The sequence below is a fragment of the Cervus elaphus genome, chromosome 29 (assembly GCF_910594005.1).
Source record: "Cervus elaphus chromosome 29, mCerEla1.1, whole genome shotgun sequence".
NCBI lineage: Eukaryota > Metazoa > Chordata > Mammalia > Artiodactyla > Cervidae > Cervus > Cervus elaphus.
The window spans coordinates 14003393-14026011 of record NC_057843.1 but is presented as its reverse complement, the minus strand read 5'-3'; the positions used below and the strand labels follow the sequence as shown (position 1 = coordinate 14026011).

General features: G+C 37.2%; 1 pseudogene; it reads left to right on the top strand.

Annotated features, from left to right (window-relative positions):
* Window positions 1-2715: 2715 nt before the first annotated feature.
* On the top strand, window positions 2716-3318 carry LOC122685775 (annotated as a pseudogene).
* The last annotated feature ends 19301 nt before the right edge of the window (window positions 3319-22619 follow it).

Below are 22619 nucleotides of genomic sequence, written 5' to 3'. Positions count from 1 at the left end.
AAAATTTAGTTCAGCTTCCAATAAAAACAAAAAAAAAACTATATATATATATATATATTTCTTATAAATAACACATATTTTTATTTTTGGTGGGTTTCTTTCAATTACAGTCATATAACAAATAAATGTTAAATATTTAATTTAAGTTATTCTAAATACATTTTCCTATTGTGTTTTGTCTCTAGAATGTTTAAACAAAAAAATGACTCAGGCAACTGAGGTGCTCTGAGGAGGAAGACATACCAGTAGGGCTGTTCAGGTCTGGGAACTTGCATATTGCATACGAACATGGGAAGTGGATATTAGTATATCTACTAAAAATAGGAAATACAGAAAAGTGGCCACTGAGTTCCTCTCCTGTGCTCCCATGTTGAGTAGGACTTTTGTCACTGTTAGCCACTAGACTTTTTCTTCCCAAGAAAATCTAATGTACTGCAGATGAAGAAAACAATAGATTACAGTCTGACAGTGGTTAAGTATATTCTAATTTTCTTCCTTTTTATAGCAACTGATAGTTTCAGGATTCCATAAGAACGTTTCAGAAAAGAAATTTTAAATGCAGTGGCAATATTATACGATATGATGTGACAAAATAGAATAGAATGGAAGAGAATAGTGGTTGAGTATATTAGATGTTCACATGGGCATTATGTGAAAAATAGACTATGAGAGGAGAAAGTCAGCAAACATGTAGAACAATCAAAATTAATGAACAAATATCTCATAAATAGTAAGTTAGTATTTCTGATACTTCTATGTTACTGACATAACAACATTACAGCCAATGGACTGATTAGCCATACTTTTCTCTTAGATGCAAAAATATTCATAATTCATTTTTATTGTATATGCAGTTGTTTTCAATGTTACAGAATTAGGAGGAGGTAATAAGCAACATTCTTTATGGAGAGAGCTGGACTTTTGATGAGATACCTAGCCAATTACCTCTCTTCACCCATCCATGTCCAGTGCTTTTAAAATAATACAAAAGAAAAAATAATAATAAAATAATACAAAAGAATATAGACTACTGGACAATAGAAAAACTGTTTTTATAATGACAGGTTCAGTTTAGTTCAGTCAATCAGTTGTGTCTGACTCTGCCGCCCCATGGACTGCAGCACGCCAGGCTTCCCTGTCCATCACCTACTCCTGGAGCTTACTCAAACTCATGCCCATTGAGTCAGTGATGCCATCCAACCATCTCATCCTCTGTTGTCCCCTTCTCCTCCTGCCTTCAATCTTTCCCAGCATCAGGGTCTTTTCCAATGAGTCAGTTCTTCACATCATGTAGCCAAAGTATTGCAGTTTCAGTTTCAGCAACAGTCCTTCCAATGAATATTCAGGGCTGATTTCCTTTAGGACTGACTGGTTGGATCGCCTTGCAGTCCAAGGGACTCTCAAGAGTCTTCTCCATTCTCAAACCAGGTTTGAAAAAACATCTCAGTAAGGGGAAGAAAGAGGCCTCTGTGAGCACAGCCTTGGGCCCTGTCTCCTCAATTTCCTACAGTTGCTCTGGTTTATCTGATTTAAGTTCTGAGGTTCTGGATTATATTTCACTAGAATAAAAGATTCCTCTTGGGCAAAGGAGAAGCCCCAGAAAGATGGTAGGAGGGGCAAATTCACATTTAGAATCAAACCCCATTCCCTCCAGAGATGCTCAGAGGGCTCAAACCCACCTTGTGCATACCAGGACCCAGGGACCCCACAGAGCCCGAGACAGAATTTTGTCTGAGAACCTCCTGTGGAGGTCCACGTCAGCAGGGGACTGCTGCAGGGACAGGGGCTCTGGGTGCAGCAGACTTGGGTATGGCATAAGCCCTCTTGGAGGAGGTCGCCATTAAACCCACCAAAGAGCTGCCAGAACTTACACAGGACTGGGAAATAGACTCTTGGAGGGCACAAACAGGGCACATGAGGACCCAGGAAAAAAAAGTGACCCCACAAGACACTGAGCCAGACTTGCTGGGGAGTGTCAAGGAGCCTCCAGCAAAGGTGTGGGTTGGTGGTAGCCTGCTGCTGGGTTGGGGGGCAGTGGGTGTAGCGGTATGTCCATAGTATGTTTTGAAGGAGGATGCCATTATCTTCATTACCTACACCATAGTGTGGCCCCAGGTAAAATGTCAGTTTTCATTCCAATCCCAAAGAAAGGCAATGCCAAAGATTGCTCAAACTACCACACAATTACACTCATCTCACATACTAGTAAAGTAATGCTCAAAATTCTCCAAGCTCAGCAATATGTGAACCGTGAACTTCCAGATGTTCAAGCTGGTTTTAGGAAAGGCAGGGGAGCCAGAGATCAAATTGCCAACATCAGCTGGATTATTGAAAAAGAGAGTTCTAGAAAAACATCTATTTCTGCTTTATTGACTATGCCAAAACCTTCGACTGTGTGGATCACAACAAACAGTGGAAAATTCTGAAAGAGATGGGAATACCAGACCACCTGACAAAATGGACTAAATGTCTCTTAAGAATTCCTTTCACCCTGCAGCTGACCGGCCGCTGTCCCAAGATGGCGGCAGCAGTGGCGCCCAGGAACCTGAGGCACAGTCCGGTCTGCTGAGACGGGCTCCACGCAGCTGGCAACGCCGGGCCAAGGGCCAGCAAACGGGGGGCAGTGGCCTCTGCGCACCCCGCGGCCGGGGTTAGGCCTTGCAGTGGTGGCGTGGGGAATGCTCGTTCTGGGCCCAGCCTCTCTCTCAATTTAGGATGGCAGCGGGCCACGCCCCTGGCTCCCAGGCCACGGCGCTGAGGTAGCTCCAAGTGTGTCTGCTGGAGGATACAGGTGTAGGTAAGTCAAGTATTGTGTGGCGGTTCGTGGAATACAGTTTTGATCCAAACATCAACCCAACAATAGGACCATCTTTTATGACCAGGACTGTCCAGTACCAAAATGAGCTACATAAATCCTTCATCTGGGATGAAGGAGAACGATTTCCTGCCTCAGCACCAATGTACTACCAAGGCTCGGCTGCAGCTATATTATTTACGACATCACAAAACATTTTCAACATTAAAGAATTGGGTAGAAGAGCTTTGGCAGCATGGCCCACCCAACATTGTAGTTGTCATTGCAGAAAATAAGTGTGATCTTATCAATGAAAGAGAGGTCATGGAGAGAGATGCCAAGGACTAGCCGACTACATCCATGCAGTCCTTGTATGGACTAGTGTGATGAACAAGATAAATATAAACGAACTCTTTATGTAAGTTAGTAAATGAATTCCATCCCGTGATGCCAGCCTGCCTTCTGGCAGAAAGGGCTTCAAACTCTGCAGAGAGCCTTTGAAGCCTAAGCGGAGCTGCTGCTGACTGGGCGTTGGCCCAGGGGTTCCCACACGAAGTAGGTGGTCCTGACATCGCGGGAGCGCTGGGCCCCGCCGCAAGGGGTCGCCTGTCAGTCTTGGGTCTTTTTTGGGCAATAGAGGGATTCAAGGGAATTGACTGGTTCCATCTCCTCTTCAGAGACTGCAGCAGTAATACGTCAGTCTGTGGACTTCCGTCCTGTCAAGGATCTCTGTGTACACAGGGACCATCATTAGCTCCTCATGTTGCTGAGAAAGAATGTACAGTTTTGTGGATGGTAGGATGAGATCATTGAGTAGCTTTGTAGTCATGATTCTATGTCACATTTGTTAAGGAAAAGTTAGCACTTTCATGGTTCTTGAGAAAAAGAAAAAAAAAAGTCCTTGTGGATACATTCCTTCCCTTGGTTGCCCATTGCCCATTGCCACTGTTAGAGGGAGTGATGGCATTTAGAATGCAAGCAGTTACCACCCTGGAGGGATGGCAGTTAGGATTGTCTGAAGGTGATGTGGGTTGTTCCTGAGGCTGATGGAGAGGCACCCACCCACACCATCTCTGACAACATCTCTCCGTTGGGCGCAGCAGCCCAGGACCCTGTCACATGGGTATCCCCAGGCACGTCACTGGCACCTTTTAAAAGTAAGCTCTGATGATCAAGGTGGTGGTGGTAGAGAGGCTGCCTGGAACATGTTGAATTGCAGATTCAGTTTAAACTGACTAGCCGTGTTTTCCAAAGAGAAAATAAGAAGCCCAGATAGTGGGGTAAATGCTGTCCATTTTTTATTTGACCGAGCTGTCTTGGTGGGGAAGACAGCTATCTGTCGCTTAGCACATGTAAAGGTGTAGTCATATATTTATGAGACCACTGCTTACAGATTACAAATTACATAAAACATTAATAAATTCTATGCTTCATTAAAAAAAAAAAAAGAATTCCTTCCACTCTGAAACTCATTAATATCACAGCCAATGCTTTCATATATCTGACAGGATAAAATAACCAGCTGTATGGAAAAGTAGTACATAATATATCTTTAACAATATGTTTTGCCTCACTTAAAAGATTACAGTAACTAAAAGGTAGAGAAGATCTGCATTTTTAACAATATATTTTGGTATTAAAAGGGGAACATTATTTTTCTTAACTGCCATAATTATTAATCTACTTTTAAATGAGATGACCATACATTCAAAGGCATGGCACAAAATTCTTATAAAAGAAAACAAGGTAATACTGGTGAATGTATTTTCTTTATGATCTGGGGTCATACTAATATGAAAGGAAAAAAAAATATGTCATAATGAAATATTTGATTTAATGAAAAAATAACTACCACATATAGCAATCTTTGGTTTTTTGTATTCCACATATGAGTGAGATCAATTAGTATTTGTCTTTCTGTAACTTATTTCATTTGTCATAATGCCCTCAAGGTCCATCTATCTTGTCCAAATGACAAGATTTCCTTCTTTATCATGCCTGAATAATCCATTTGTACACCAATTCTACCTCTTGTTTATACACTTATCCTTGGTAAATACTTAGGTTGTTTCTATATCTTGACTGTTGTTAATAATAATACAATGAGCTTGGGAGTGCATATATCTTTCTAAGATAGTGATTTAATTTCCTTTAGATATATGGCCTGAAGTAGGATTTTTGGATCATATGCTAAATCTATTTTTAATCTTTTTTTGAGGACACTCCATACCATTTTCCATAAAGGTGGTAGCTTTTCGAGTGCTATTGGTCATTCGCTTGTCTTTTTTGGAAAAAAAAAAATGTTCAGTTCCTCTGTCCATTTTTTAAATAGATTTTTTTTCTTCCATTATGTTGGATTTTTTTTTAATATATATTTGGATACTAACACATTAGATATATGATTTGAAAATGTCTTATCCCTTCCTTAGGTTACCTTTTCATTTTGTTGATTGTTTCTGTGGTTGTATAGAAGATATTTAATTTCATGTAGACTCATTTATTGGGCTTCCCTTGTGGCTCAGAGGGTAAAGCGTCTGCCTGCAGTGCGGGAGACCTGGGTTCAACCCCTGGGTTGGGAAGATCCCCTGGAGAAGGAAGTGGCAATACACTCCAGTATCCTTGCCTGGAAAAGTCTCATTTATTAATATTTGCTTTTGCTGTTGTGCTTGTGGTATTATACCCAGGAAAATCAGTGTTAAGAACTAATTTCAAGGAGTTTTTCCCTATGTTTTCTTCTAAGAGTTTTATGGTTTCAGGTCTTGTAAGTCTTTGATTCACTGGGAAAAACTTCTTTGATTTTTATACCAGTCTTATCAGAAATACATTATTAATCTCCTTTTAAATCTGAGGAAATGGAGCCTCAGAAAATTTAAGTGACTAAGTCAATGGTAAGTGGCAGGATGTGAAGTCCAGATAGCATTCAGTCCCATCATGTTAGCTGTACTGCACTGAGCAATAGAGTGAGAAGAAAAGCCAAACCACAAATACAAAGATGAAAAAAAAAATCCTGATCAGAATATGTCTCTAATTTTCATTCCTACACATTTACAAAAACAAAGTGAAATCATATTTCCAAAATTAAAAAAAAAAGCAGCTTTGCTGTTTTGCTGTTTTAAGTATTTGTTGAAATATAGAAAATTCTACAGTTTCAGTTTAAGCTAATATGATATTCAATGAGTAATTTTAGAGGCACTAAGATAGTATTCTACTAAGCCTGGGAAATTTCCAAGGTGCTCAGTTGTTTCTATGAATCATATGGATCCAAGATGTAAAAGAATGTGAGAACAGTGAGTAAGGAGACAGATAAAACCCCAAATGATGGCCTGAATGTATTTCTGCAATCCTGAACTGGCTGTGTTTCACAAACTATATTTCCTCTGTCTCTGCTTTCCTTTCTTTCCCACATTAATGTTGCTCCTTAAGCTTATTTTGATATGTGTACATGTTTGAGGGTTCTATGGAAATTTATATTATACTACTATTTATAGTTTTATTTGAAAATCATCTGTTTATTCGTTGGTTTCAGCAGAATGAAATGGCCATGTTTCTCACTTTATAGCTATTGCCTTTTAATGTTTAGCAAATCTAATATATTCACTTTATATTGTGTTCTTCAATTTTGCAGTTCAAATGCATGGCCTTCTGTTACTTCCTTGAGAGTAAAAGCTCTCAAGACATTTAATATCTATGATTTAGACAGTGTCATCATTATTATAGTGACATAGTAGGAACCAATGAAAATATCAGAATACTTACAAAGCAGTTTTATATACATAATAGTACTGAAAGGAGACCATGTGGAAATAGCCTAAAATATTAAATTAGTCTCCAGTTTGGCAAGGTTAATATTTTCTGCCCCATGTCTTGTAGGATGAAACAAGTCATTTATCATATATGATGGCTCTAGAAATACTTCAGAACCATGAAAAGCTCTTGTAATAGTGAATTTATATCTATAAAGGAAAAATGGAAACAAATCTATACCTGAAAATAATAGTCTATTATAATAATGAATGACCATTTGGGGAACTAGACTGAAAGTTTCAAAGATATATGTATATATATATATTAGATTTAAAGATATAAATATATATATTTAAAGATTTAAAGATATAAATATATATATTATATATATCAAAGATATATATATTAGATTTAAAGATATAAACATATATATATATATTAGATTTAAAAAGGTGGAAACACAGTATTAATAGTAAAACCGGGTTGCTGAGTAAAAGCACTGAAAATATAAGGTCATTTTAACCTTTCACCCTCAGTGTCTTACCAAGAAGCAGGGCTGGTATTTTCACCCAGAAGGCATCGTTGAACCTATTTAAACAGGGCTCCCTCTGCTCTGTTCTCATATAATATATATTCCTTAAACTGCTCTGAATTTACTGGAACAATACTTATTCTCTTTCCTTAGATTATACAGAATCAGTACTTTTTTCTTTTCCCAACAGAGCAGTTGCATCTTATGAGTCAAATGTTTGAACCTCATAGAAGCTGTGCTAACCAAGATTTAAAGGATGAGTTCCACTTCAATAGAAATGTGTTTGTGAATGTGTTTTTATAAGAAGAAATATAATATGAATTTGCATATGTCTGTAATAAGTCTAGCATATGGTCAAACTATCAGTATAGAGCATACTGGTTAATTGTCAGAGAAAGGGTTCTATATATGTTCAATCAAATTGACATGATTGTACCATGATTAATATGAATATATATGAAAGGTGCTTTACCCAGTTAATGCATTTATTCATTCATTCCTTATCCTACTTAAATATTCAAGAAGGTAATCTTGCTTTGTTAGACACTAGGGATATGATGATATCATATTAAAAAGCAGAGACATTACTTTGCCAACAAAGGTCAGTGTGGTCAAGGCTATGGTTTTTCCAGTGGTCATGTATGGATGTGAGAGTTGGACTGTGAAGAAAGCTGAGCGCCGAAAAATTGATGCTTTGGAACTGTGGTGTTGGAGAAGACTCTTGAGAGTCCCTTGGACTGCAAGGAGATCCAACCAGTCCATCCTAAAGGAGATCAGTCCTGGGTGTTCATTAGAAGGACTGATTCTGAAGCTGAAACTCCAATACTTTGGCCACCTCATGGTTGATTTATAGGAGTTGACTCAAAGAGTTGACTCACTGGAAAAGACCCTGATGCTGGGAGGGACTGGGGGCAGGAGAAGAGGGGAACGACAGAGGATGAGATGGCTGGATGGCATCACTGACTCGATGGGCATGAGTTTGAGTAGACTCCGCGAGTTGTTGATGGACAGGGAGGCCTGGCATGCTGCGATTCATGGAGTTGCAAAGAGTCAGACACGACTGAGCGTCTGAACTGAACTGAGGAATATGATGAAAACAAAGATTGATATGATTTCTGCCTCTTGAAGCTTATAAACTACCTTCTGCTTATGCAGGTACACGTAATTTTTGCATCTGGATATTATAATGCATTTTAGAGGAGGAAAGTGAGGAAAAAAACAAAGAGGTTACATACATATATATATTGAAACTTTCTTGTACTACCAAGAAGTCATTATCTTAACTGCTCCTGCCCCCCACCTCCACCATGTAGTCCTCCCTTTTACACCTAGACAATTCAATTTACAAGGCTTCCCTGGTTCCAAAGCAAGAGACACAGGTTAATCCCTGGGTTGAGAAGACCTTCTGGAGAAGGAAATGGCAACCCACTCTAGTATACTTGTCTGGGAAATCCCATGGACAGAGGAACCTGGCAGGCACAGGCCACAGGGTCACAAAAAAGTAGGACATGGCTTAGCAACTAAGCAGCAACAACAAAATTCAATTTACACCCAAGTCACTTTTTACATTCAAACAATATAATCACTTTATCTTCATACAACAAAACTACTTTTACTAGAAAATACCTAAAGATTTCTTTACAACTTTCAGAAGAATTCAGCAAATATTACTTAAGCCCCTACTATGAGCCAAGGATAGGAGACATACAAGGGTCACTCTTCCCTTTCCCTTCCTGGTGTTGCAGGATTTTGCTTTACTATGTGTATATATATATATTATATATATATATATATTATAATTATATATATATATATATATATATAAATACATAATATAAATATAATATAAAATAAATATATAAATATATAATATAAATATATATATATAAATATATAAATTATATATATATAATTTATTTATTTTTAACAGCAGAAATAGGTTAAAAATTTTTCCTGAATGGTAATAACAGAAAGACAATGAGTAATTTGCCAATATGTAAAAAATTAGAATATTTTATATAACAATCCATATTTCTAGCTTATCTGGAAAACTTGAAGGCAGCTGGTCCTAGATCCTACATCCAAGGTATTTCCTCATTTCCTCACATGCCTTATTCACCATGCTCCACCCACTTACATCACCTACTTAGTTTCTGTTGGTTAGGGTTTTCCTCAAACTGCCAGATCAGAAAACCATCAAGACTCTGGACTAAAATTACATATCCCCAGTTCATCCTCTGGAGATTCTGGTCCAATATATTGAGAATAATGGTAGACTCTAAATTTTAATAAGCATCTTATGTGATTCTTTGTACACAAAGTAGCTGGGGAAATGGTACTGTAGGCATTTCAGTTTTCAGCCCCAAGATGATTAAGAACATGCTATTAACCTCACAATAAGAGCTGGTGATGTCAACACAGTATTAATTTATGGGAGTTTAAAAAGTGTGAGACACAGGAGATGCAGGTTTGATGCCTAGGTAGGGAAGATCACCTGGAGGAGGGCATGGCAACCCACTCCAGAATTCTTGCTGGGTGAATTCCATGGAGAGACGAGCCTTTATCATGCCATTCCCCTCCACGCTGCCGTCTGTCTCTTATGCATAGTAAAGCAAAATCCCACAACACCAGGAAGGGGAAGGGAAGAGTGACCCTTGTATGTCTCCTATCCTTGGCTCATAGTAGGGGCTTAAGTAATATTTGCTGAATACTTCTGAAAGTTGTAAAGAACTCTTTAGGTATTTTCTAGTAAAAGTAGTTTTGTTGTACGAATATAAAGTGGCGAGCTACAGTCCATGGGTTGCCAAGAGTTGGACACAACTGAAATGACTGTGCATGCATGCATACAAAGCAGTAATGGTAACAGTAAAGATAAACACTATCATTCACTGAACATTTACTCTCTTCTGAGCATTATGTTAATAGTTAATTCTATACAAACATGTTACATTTATACACACACAGTATATAATTGACTCTTCACTATGTGCTGGTATTAATCCTAGCACCTTAAATATTATTTCAATGGTGTCAGTACTGTTTTTCTCTCATTCAGAAAATGAAAACAAAGCCCAGAAAAAAAAATATATACTATATTTTTAACGTTCTATAATTTGTACACATAAATATTGAACCTGAACCTAGGTAATGTGACTTCAGAACTAACAACTCTAAACAAAATCCCACTGCCCTATTGATACAGATAAGAAACGATATCACAAGGAAAAAATATCCAGGCATGGTGGTTTAAGGCAGATTCATGCTTATGTGACCTATAAATTCTTTCTTTTTTCAGAGTTTATGATTAATTCTGCAGATATCACTGCAAAATAAGGCATGCTACAGTCCATGGGCTTATAAAGAGTCAGATACGACTTAACAGCTGAACAACAAATTCATATTACAGACTTTGTCCCAAGAAGGTCTAGAAGAAACATATTAGTTATGACAAAACAAAGAGACTAAATTTATATGGAAACTATGATTTAATATTGTGTATAAATTCACAAAATATAGAGACTGTAGCCCCCTGAAAGTATTATTATAATAAAGTTAATTATATCCAATTTAAAGTAGAAAATATATCCATTGTTTTCAAGCATGTAAAACAATTATTATACTCATTGCCAAATTACCGAGTTATTATCTTCAAAACTAAATGCACCTTTATTTATTTCTTCCAGTATTTAGTATTGCATGGATGTTTAGGATAAACCTTATTTTGCTTTCTTTAGTCGTTAACCCCTCTCATTCTTTCTTTCTCTCCCTTGCCATCCCATCCCAGTCTGGAGAAAGGGAAACTTCTTTATACTTTAAATTAAAAATATGTCTCTAGAGTCTGGATTCTTATGAAGTGTGGGCTACTTTTGATTTATCTTTTCATGAATATGTCATGCATGTTAAATCTGCATACTGAATTGTTTCCCTTAATTGTCTCCTGGTAGTCTTACTGTCAGAGTAGATCTAGATGGGAAGGTACTAACAGGATAGGAAGTGATAGCTCCTCCACCAAACAAAACAACCACATAGTGAGAACACCCACAGGTCCCACTCCGGATGGATTGATTCTGAGCTTACATTTTCTAGAGAGAGAGAGAGAGGGGATATTGGGGTGGGCAACTAAGTGGCTTTCTCGTGCTTCTCTGTAGACTTTCCCACTCTGTCCTGGAAATATCTGTACAATGTTTGCTATTCTGAAGCCATTCTATCAGTTTTATAGATAGAGAACATTTTGTCTAGATTCTGGAATTTCTATTAGTATTCCTATAGTTGCTTCTGACTTTACCCTCTTTTATGTATGTCTTTATTTTACTGAGAAGTTGAGAAAGTCTGTCAATTGTTTCATGATAAATCTATCCTAGGAGTTCTTAAACCATTTGGTTTGGGGGGTTATTTCTGAGATACTAGTTCTACTCTGAGGTTGTTGTCCCTCTTGAGACCCTCCAGGATCATTTATTTAGTGTGAACCGGGGCCAGATGCACTTCAGAATGTCTGCCCCCGGCGTCTTTTGAACAGCTGTATCACAGGCACGCTGTTTTGGTCTGTCAAGTGGGATAAAAATGAATGTAGAAATGATTAAAAATTATAGAGCAAATGCCCAGTACTCTTCTAAAGAGAATGCTAAATTATTTTATTTAATCTTCACAACAATCCTAACAGTAAAATTATTTCTGGTTTAATGATGAGAAAGCTGTGGCTTTGGGACTTTATGTAATCTACCTAGTAAGAAACTAGGAGACACAGAGTCGAATTTAAACCTCAATTTTTGCCTAAATTCAAGAGTTGGACTCTAATTTACACATGTAAGTGATGACTTTGTATCCATACTGAACACTAACATAAGAAAAGACACACAGAAAGGAGAGTGCTTGTATATTGCTTTGGCTAGTCAGAAAATGCAAACAGCCTAGAAAGTCCCAAAATAGTCAATTCTACCAATAACATGAAAAGTTCTTTGGGGAAAATGTAAATTGTTTTGATAACATAGGTTATTTTTCAGAATTTTTATCTAAGAATCATCTGCTTATTTTTTATTAGGAATATATATCATAAGATGTTGTCAGGGGAGAACAATTTTAGAACTCAAATCTTACTAAAAATCCCTAAATACCCAAAAGTCAACTTCAATATGTATACCACCATTAGCATATTATCATTAGAGAAAATATTCATAGGAGAGAGAAATATAGCATGATAACAGAGGTTTCTTTTTCCTTTAGAGATCAGAATTATGACAGCTCTCATTGCTCATGTTAGAAAAAAATCTAATTTCACAGACAGTTTCAAATCCTGCTGTTTCAGCAGAGCTAACAGAGATATGTGAATGAGTAAAGTCAGTCCTTGTTGTAAAGCAGCTATGAAATCTGTGATTTCACTATCCTTCATGGGCAACTTTTATTGATAATGTTATATATCTTAAAATAAATGGAATTTCTATGGTACTCAGCCCCTAAAAGTAGTAAGATACTGGAAGTGATATACATACCTACAAAGGCTAATGCCTCTTGCTAGAGAGGCATTTATTGAATGTCTCAATTAAAATATTGAGAAAGTAGGTTTTCATACAGACAGCATGAAAATAGGGTGGACAAGGTAGATAGGAGCTGAAGTATACTAACATTTTATTTGAGAAGTGCTTATTTAACTTATATGCAGAGTACATCATGAGAAACGCTGGGCTGGAGGAAGCACAAGCTGGAATCAAGATTGCTGGGAGAAATATCAATAACCTTAGATATGCAGACGACACCACCCTTATGGCAGAAAGTAAAGAAGAACTAAAGAGCCTCTTGATGAAGGTGAAAGAGGAGAGTGAAAAAGTTGGCTTAAAGCTCAACATTCAGAAAATTAAGATCATGGCATCTGGTCCCATCACTTCATGGCAGATAGATGGGGAAATAGTGGAAACAGTGGCTGACTTTATTTCTGGGGGCTCCAAAATCACTGCAGATGGTGATTGCAGCCATGAAATTAAAAGACGCTACTCCTTGAAAGAAAAGTTATGACCAACCTAGATAGCATATTAAAAAGCAGAGACATTACTTCGTCAACAAAGGTCTGTCTAGTCAAGGCTATGGTTTTTCCAGTGGTCATGTATGGATGTGAGAGTTGGACTATAAAGAAAGTTGAGTGCCAAAAAATTGATGCTTTTGAACTGTGGTGTTGGAGAAGATTCTTGAGAGTCCCTTGGGCTGCAAGGAGATTCAACCAGTCCATCCTAAAAGAGGTCAGACCTGGGTGTTCATTGGAAGGACTGATTCTGAAGCTGAAACTCCAATACTTTGGCCACCTGATGCGAAGAGCTGCCTCATTGGAAAAGACCCTGATGCTGGGAAAGATTGAGTGGAGGAGGAGAAGGGGACGACAGAGGATGAGATGGTTGGATGGCACCCCCGACTCAATGGACATGGGTTTGGGTGGACTCCATGAGTTGGTGATGGACAGGGAGGCCTGGCGTGCTGTAGTCCATGGTGTCGCAAGGAGTCGGACACGACTGAGTGACTGAACTGAACTGAAAATTGAAACTATAACCTTTTACATTTAAAAATTAGGGAGTCTGAAACTTTCTCTTAAATTTCTTCATTCTGAACATAGTAAAATTTTGCAGTAAGTAGCTTTGTTTCCTTGCATTTCCAAGGAAAACTTTTATCTTCATCTTAGAATAAAATAAGAAATAAAATATATAGACTCCTTTACATTTTGCTCTTGAGTAACCTACAAGGAATGTGTACAATGTTTCAAATTCTCAGTAACTGACAGGTTTGAGTGGTAGAATTTCATTTTTGACTACTGACCTGCAAATATTTTAAAATTACATTCCTAATGAACATGGCTTCAAGATTTGTGATGTTGAAGAGCAACAGTGTCACAGTGGATATATTCATAGATTTATCAATGCTCAAACTATTAAATATTTAAATCAAACAAGCATAAACTATATTTAATCTCTAAATATTTCTGTTATTTGTAATAAAGTTGACACACAAATCTACTTTTTCAACCTCAGAACTTAAAAATAAGAATTTTTATTACTAAATGCTTATAAAATTTTGTTTTAATTTCCTAATACTAAAATATATCCTCTATTCTTTATTCATTTATCAGTAAATATATAAATAATAAAATCTTAAGTCATAATTATCTTCATCTGTATTTTCCCCCACTACCTCTCCCAGTATGTTCCATATAGTTAAAGTTTAATATACATTTATTATTTACTGAACATTTTCTATCTTTCTAGAACTATGAACAAGTTAGTCTATTATTTCTTATATGCAGCACTACACTCTATTAATTTACATTCTAACACTATAAAGTTTTAAAATTAATTTTTTAAGTGCCACTGGAGCATGTATTCACCATCATTTGAACAGTTCAGTTCAGTTCAGTCGCTCAGTTGTGTCCAACTCTTTGCGACGCCATGGACTGCAGCACTCCAAGCTTCCCTGTCCATCATCAAGTTCTGGAGTTTACTCAAACTCATATCCATACAGTCAGTGATGCATCTAACCATCTCATTCTCTGTCATCCCCTTCTCCTCCTGCCTTCAATCCTTCTCAGCATCAGGGTTTTTTCAAATGAGTCAGTTCCACACATCAGGTGGTCAAAGTATTGGAGTTTCAACACCAGTCCCTCCAATGAACACCCAGGACTGATTTCCTTTAGGAGGGACTGGTTGGATCTCCTTGCAGTCCAAGGGACTCTCAAGAGTCTTCTCCAACACCACAGTTCGAAACCATCAATTCTTTGGCACTCAGCTTTCTTTATAGTACAACTCTCACATCCATACATGACCACTGGAAAAACCATAGCCTTGACTACACAGATCTTTGTTGGCAAAGTAATGCCTCTGCTTTTTAATATGCTGTCTAGGTTGGTCATAACTTTTCTTCCAAGGAGTAAAGTGAAAGTGAAAGTGAAGTCGCTCAGTTGTGTCCAACTCTTTGTGACCCCGTGGACTGTAGCCCACCAGGCTCCTCTGGTCGTGGGATTCTCCAGGCAAGAATACTGGAGTGGGTTGCCATTTCCTTCTCCAGGGGATCTTCCTGACCCAGGGATCAAACCCAGGTCTCCCACATTGCAGGCAGACCCTTTAACCTCTGAGCCACCAGGCCCCAAGGAGTAAGCATCTTTCAATTTCATGGCTGCAGTCACCATCTGCAGTGATTTTGGAACTCCAAAAAGTAAAGTCTGTCACTGTTTCCACTATTTCTCCATCTATTTGCTGTGAAGTGATGGGATCAGATGCCACGATCTTAGTTTTCTGAATGTTGAGCTTTAAGCCAGCTTTTTCACTCTCCTCTTTCACTTTCATCAAGAGGCTTTATATATAAGTTTCTCTTCACTTTATGCCATAAGGGTAGTGTCATCTGCATATCTGAGGTTATTGATATTTCTCCCAGAAATTTTGATTCTGACTTGTGCTTCATTCAGCCTGGCATTTCTCATGATGTACTCTGTATATAAGTTAAATAAGCAGGGTGACAATATACAGCCTTGATGTGCTCCTTTGCCTAACTGGAACCAGTCTGTTGCTCCATGTTCAGTTCTGGCTGTTGCTTCTTGACCTGCATACAGATTTCTCAGGAGGCAGGTCAGGTGGTCTGGTATTCCCATCTCGTGAAGAATTTTCCACAGTTTGTTGTGATCCACACAGTCAAAGGCTTTGGCATAGTCAATAAATCAGATTGAATATATTATTTGCAGCCAAAGATGGAGAAGCTCTATATAGTCAGAGAAAACAAGACCAGGAGCTGACTGTGGCTCAGATTATGAACTCATTTGAATGGTAGTCTCAGTCAATTAACTCCCTTTTGAACATTTTGTATGTTCACCATAGTAGAATAGATTAGAGATCACAAAACAAATAGGCATACTCCTATACACTGGGATCCCTGAGAATTTTGAAAACTGCAGACTATCCCCCAGAAAAAATGTAATGATCTATCTATACTCTATTTCATGCTACTTCAGAAATGCATCGTAAGGCTAATGGACTTCCAGTTGGAAAAAAAAAATGATTATAGAAAACTTCACACATGACAGAGTATCTGGTACTTAACTTGGCCTTTTACAACTAGAAATTTGATAAAACATATAAAATAACTGTTTTTCAGATATTTCACAACAGACATCATAGTACTATAATCCTTGAGAGAAGAAATAATAAAAACGAGAATATAATTGCCCTAGCTTTCTGCCTAGACAGGCAAGATCTGCCTTTTCAGATCATGTCACAGGCAGGAGAAACCAAAGCACTCCAGTCTTGTTGAATTGAGGAGACAGATGTTGAAGTCTGAGGAGGTCAATGTAGGTGGAATTTAGGAGTAAAGTACTAAAAGAAAAAGTTACATAAATAATACTTCAGAAATATACAAAGGATCCCTTGAATTTTTGGAGGAATCTCAGGCAGCAGACATGTAGGATTTAATTCCACTAAACTGTGCCAAAAAAAAAAAAAAAAAGAAAAAGTTTCTGGATGCCTGTAAATCTAAACAATTTATAAAGCTCTGGCAAGCCATAGATGTTGAGTACAAACCACCACAATGGAGAGACCTTGTTGCATATTTGGGGCATAGAGCAGAGACCCAAGGAAAGTCATGCCTTGGTAATAGGGACAAACAAGCTCTACAGTAAGACTACTATAAACCCACCTATTAAAAAAAAAAAAAAAACACCTTGTAAATGATGCAATGACTAAACTGTACTCCAGAATAAAGTCAAGTACTGTAAAAGGAAGAGAAAAAACTCCAGACACACATCAACATATTGATTTCATTTTCAGTGTCTGAAATTGTCAATTTCAAATGTCTGCTACAAAATATGTTTAAAAATTATTTTAAAAATTTGATGTTCATTAAAACAGCAAACTTTTTATTTATTTTATTCATTAAAGTAGTAAACTTTTTTAAAAAGCAATAAACTATGTGATAGTAAACTGCTTATAATAATAAGCAATTAAATTATAAAAATAAGGGCAAAAAGCAAAATATGAAAATTATATACCATGCAAACTAAACATAAGACAGCTGCAATGGCTATATTACTATCAGAATGATCAAAGAGAAATTGGTAAATTCTTTAATGAAAGAGTTTGTAAGTCATCAACAAGATATAACAATGCTAAAAATGCATATATCCAATAATAGAGCTTCAAAAATAAATGAAAACTCAACCCAGGAAGTATATGTAAGCATATCCACAATTGCAGGAGATTTTAAAACTCTCAAAATTGATTGAAAGATCAACCAAAAAGTTAGTAAGAATATACAAGATTTCCATAACTCAAATAAATGGACCAGGCTGACATTTACATAACAACCAAGGGGTTATGGAGCTGGAGTAATTATATCCATCAGCCTTTGGTCAAGAGCTACCCAGATACGCAAATTCTTCAACAATTCTGGCCTTTTGTGCTTGAAGGCAAAGAGGGTTCCAATAGCCCAGGAGGACAAACCCTTATTAAAGGTATGCTGGTGCCCTCAATTGGAAGTGAAAGCCCAGCAAAAGACTTCGGGGTGAGAAAATAATATATACAGTGAAAGGAGAAGACACTGGCAGTTTCAGAAATGGGATGAGCAGAACCAAGATAACCTCTGGGAAAGAAAGAAAGAAAGGTGCTTATGATGACCAACAGAAGAGGAATCAAGATCCACAAAGAACAGAGTAAGCTGGGAAAACATGAGCAGATTTGTTACAGATTAAGGGCAAATGTGTAGAATGTTTATAATGAGAGCTTACAGATAATAGGAGAGCAATTGTGACTCACAAAAACATTAAAATCTAAAGCACACAGGAAGATGCTATGATGGACTGAGACAGTGGAAGGAAAAATGTGAGAATGAAGTAGAAAGAAAAACTAGTGAATTACTGGGTATTTACTGTGAAGCACTGGCGGAGGGCATGGCAACCCTATCCAGTATTCTTGCCTTGAGAATCTCATGGTCAGAGGAGCCAGGCAGGCTATGGTTCAGGGGAGTCACAAAGAGTCAGATACAACTGAAGCGACTTAGTACACACACACCATGAAGCACACATCAGACCAGGAACTTTGGATGTATTAACATTGTCACTCCTTAATCTTTCAAGATACATAATAATAACATTCCCATTTTCCAGATTAAAATTTTGAAATAAACAGTATACAAAGAGTTAAACTGAATCACTCTGGTTGCAGAGTCAAAGGCTTAGCCTATCTCCCTCCCTTTGTCTTAATACTTCAAATGGGATCTAATTCCTAAGGAGGAAGCCTTGGTGAGCCATCAGAGTAAATTGCTGTAGTGATGAGAGGGTCAAAGTCCTAGCAAGTAAGGGCATCAGAGGAGCAGAAGGCTGACCTAAATTTGTCACAGTGGGGCAGTTACTTGGAAAGAAATAGGAAAAATAGAATGAATGTAAGAAAGGAGATAAAGTGTGAAAAATGGGGATTTTTACATCAAAGCATGCTTCATGAGCTTGAAGCACACAAGACTCAATGGTAAAAGAATGCTAACCTCATTTTAAATTTGAGGGACACCTGGTTTGCAGGAGAACGGTACCTTGGTATAGATTAAAAGAATCTCAGAAAACAATGATTAATACTGCTTGAATGACAAAATCTAAAATATATGAACCAAGTGGAACAGAATTCCTCAGGCTTGGAAGAGTCTTCAGGTTCCATGTAAGTCACGGTGAGGCTTCGGTAAGCCCTGAAATCAGCTCTACTGCTCTGCATAGTAGTGTTGCTCATCACCTACTAAACTGCATGCTAAGTCTTTCCTCCAAGCACAATTTAAGACTGTTCTAACAGGAGGTGTGTAAGAGTAATACAGAAGCAGGTCCCTTGAATATTATGATCATAGGCATAATCTTTTTTTTTTTTTTTTGACTGGTAGGGACTGCTCTGCATAGCACACTTCATTCTATCATTCTCACTCTTTGTGTCCTATTCTAAACCCCCTTCACTGCTTTGAGTCTTCACATTGTGACTATAATCTGTTTATATGTGTTTTCACTTAGTATGTCCTAGAGCTAACTGCAGTCTCTTTCTGTCCAATCAGTTTGGATTTCCTAATGCAAACTTAATTGCTTATTTGTATTTAATCCTTGCCTTCCCCTTTCCTATTGCTATGAAACAGCCATGCTAGGAAATGGCCTTCCCCAAATATTTGTCTGCTCACCAACAATGCCTCTTACCATGTATAAGCTGCCAGGGCACTCAAAACGGATATATGCCAGTTTCATTCTTGGAATATCTCACATAGCAGTTACATAGAATAACATATCCTAGATATTTAAATTATTAATACTATATTTTTTAGTGCATAAACATGAAGATGTGACTACTAATAAAACTATAAATTTAGAGAAAATAATTTATTGACATCCAAGGCTATCCATAATGGGAAAAGGGGTATGAAATGGAAATATACTAATTTATAATACTTTTTTCTACTTCTAGGAATAAAATTGATTAAGAGAGTCAATGTAACACATAATTACAAGTAACATTCAGCTACAGGGAAAGAGTACACCAAAGTGAGATTAACGGTAAGGATTTTAAACTGCTAAAGTGGGAAGTAAACATGCTTGCACAAACACACACACTTATTTTTGAAAGTTCCAAAAGAGAATAATATTAAGCACTAATACTAAACAATTTAAAGCTTAAGGTTTAATGATATACGTAACAAAATAAAGAGAAAAAATATATTAAGCACTGATTCTAAACATTTTTAAATTCAGTTTTAATTATGTATATATAAAAAACTGGAAATTTTTCTTATATTGAAATTTAAGCACCAATGTGAATGAATAATGTAACTTGGAAACTACATGCATTATGGATAATTTTGAAATATAAAAGCATGAATCCTTCTGGATATATCAAATTGTTAATTAAAATTTTGAAAAAAAGGTATGATTAATGGAAGTTATAACAGGAAAAGGTATATGGAAACACAGAATTCAGGATTCCTAAAAATAGGGGAAACACAAATCTAAAAAGAAAGTTATTGTTCACAAGTGAACTTTGTTTTAAAGAAATGTTTGCTGACTACATACATCACGTGTATCCAATATAGATCTTTTTAGTTATAATGTATGGGGTGGGAAAGAAAACAATAACTGACTAACAATAATTCAAATAAAGGATACTTGTCTAAATATCTAAAGATATCAAAGGATAAAGTACCAAGTGGATTCTCAGGGTTCTTAGGGTTCACAATACAATCCTTTAAAACAATTAGAACTATAGACATTACTTTGTCAACAAAGGTCTGTCTAGTCAAGGCTATGGTTTTTCCAGTGGTCATGTATGGATGGGAGAGTTGGACTATAAAGAAAGCTGAGCACCAAAAAATTGATGCTTTTGAACTGTGGTGTTGGAGAAGACTCTTGAGAGTCCCTTGGACTGCAAGGAGATCCAACCAGTCCATCCTAAAAGAGGTTAGACCTGGGTGTTCATTGGAAGGAGTGATGTTGAAGCTGAAACTCCAATACTTTGACCACTTGATGTGAAAAGCTGACTTATTTGAAAAGACCCTGATGCTGGGAAAGATTGACTGAAGGAGGAGAAGGGGACGACAGAGGATAAGATGGTTGGATGGCATCACTGACTCAATGGACATGGGTTTGGGTGGACTTGGGGAGTTGGTGATGGACAGGGAGACCTGGCATGCTGCACTTCATGGGGTCACAGAGAATCGGACACGACTGAGCGTCTGAACTGAACTGATAGAACATGTAGCTCTAATGTTCAGTTCAGTCACTCAGTTGTGTCCAACTCTTTGTGACCCCATGGACTGCAGCACGCCAGGCCTCCCTGTCCATCACCAACTCCCGGAGCTTACTCAAAATCGTTTCCATTGAGTGCTGATGCCATCTAACCACCCTATCCTCTGTAGTCCTGTTCTCCACCTGCTTTCAATCTTTCCCAGCATCAGGGTCTTTTCCAATGAGTCAGTTCTTCACATCAGGTGGCCAAAGTATTGTTCTCATGGCCAAACTCTGATGTTCAACTTTAGGTAAAAAGTATTTTTTAATGTAATTAACCCATCTTACTAAGTAATACAGTACTTGCTAGTGACTCAGTCCATTTTTTTTCCTTCCAGTAAATAAATTTATATTTTGGTATTAGCATTTAGTCATCTATTGTACCATTTTATCCACATACACATATCAGCTTGGCTCTACAAAAAAACTGAGGCTGTGACATTAATAACATTAATAGGAGGTTTGGAAATCCATTCCAAAGCTAGGAGTGTCCTGGAAATCATCTTTTCTGTGTCATAGATTCCATAGTTCAACACAAGGCTAATATTAAGAGACCTCCATAAAATGTCTATTGGCTGTATCTTTTTTCCTTGGAAATGCCAAAGATCAAAGATGACTTACTACAGTGGGTTAATTGTGTCTCCCCAAGGGATATGTTGAAGTCATAACTTCTAAGGCTTGTGAAAAAGATGAGATCATATATAGAAACGGGGTCTTCGCTGATGCAATCTAGTTAAGATGTCATACTGGATTATAGTGGGCTCCAAATGTAAGGACTGGTGTCCTTATAGGAGATACAGAGACACACATGCAGGATGACAGCTATTTGAAGGCAGACAGAAAGTGGAGAGATGCACTTACAAGGGGAAGAATGCCAACTACCACAAGCCAGGAAGGAGGAAAGCGGTAACTTTCTAAGAAAATGTAGCGGAAGCATGGCCTTGCTGACACCTCCGTTTTGAACTTCTGTCTCCCAGAACTGTGGGAGAATACATTTCTGTATTTTTAAAAACTAAGTTGTGGGAATTTGTTATGGCAATCCTAGGAAACTAATATATACTTGGGACAAACATCTTTGTATTTCTTTGTGTTTTCACCAAAGAATCACATTAGGTCAGAACTTCACTGGTCTTTTGATGTGAGGGAGATAATGCATCATCTTCTTGGATATTTAGCGTCTCAGAAAGGACATGAGCCTGGAGTTTGACGGACTTAAATTTGGTAAGTCTGAGATCCATAGCAACGTGAGCACTGTGTCATTTTTTTTTTGACCTTTGACAACATGATGCCTCAGTTTCTTTTCCTTAAAAAAGGAGGGGGCAATAAATTTTACATTATAAGCTTGAAATATTATTCTTTGTGATAACAGATAATATATGGCATATAAGTAGTTCTTATCTCTTAAAATGGCTTTGATTTTAATAGGTTACCTTCTCTTTTAGAATACGCAGGGATATATGGCAACAGGGCACATTTCCACATTGGTTTCCAGGATAAAACTGACAGCCAAAATCATTTCAGCATTATTTTCTTATTCTCTATGCCCTGTGACAGTTCAATTTGAGGTTCATGTGAGGACTCCAATTCTTATTTTTCTTTATTGAAGAAAATAGGATCCTTTAATCATTTTAGTAAGTCATTCTCATTTGGCCATTCTATAGTCTTTGTACAAAAGTACAGGAACCAATATTCCTCTGAAGTGCTAAAAAGAAATATAAATTAGATGTGGCAGTGATTCTCACCTATAGATATAAAATATACAACATGAAGTTTCCAATTATCATGGTAACACTGTG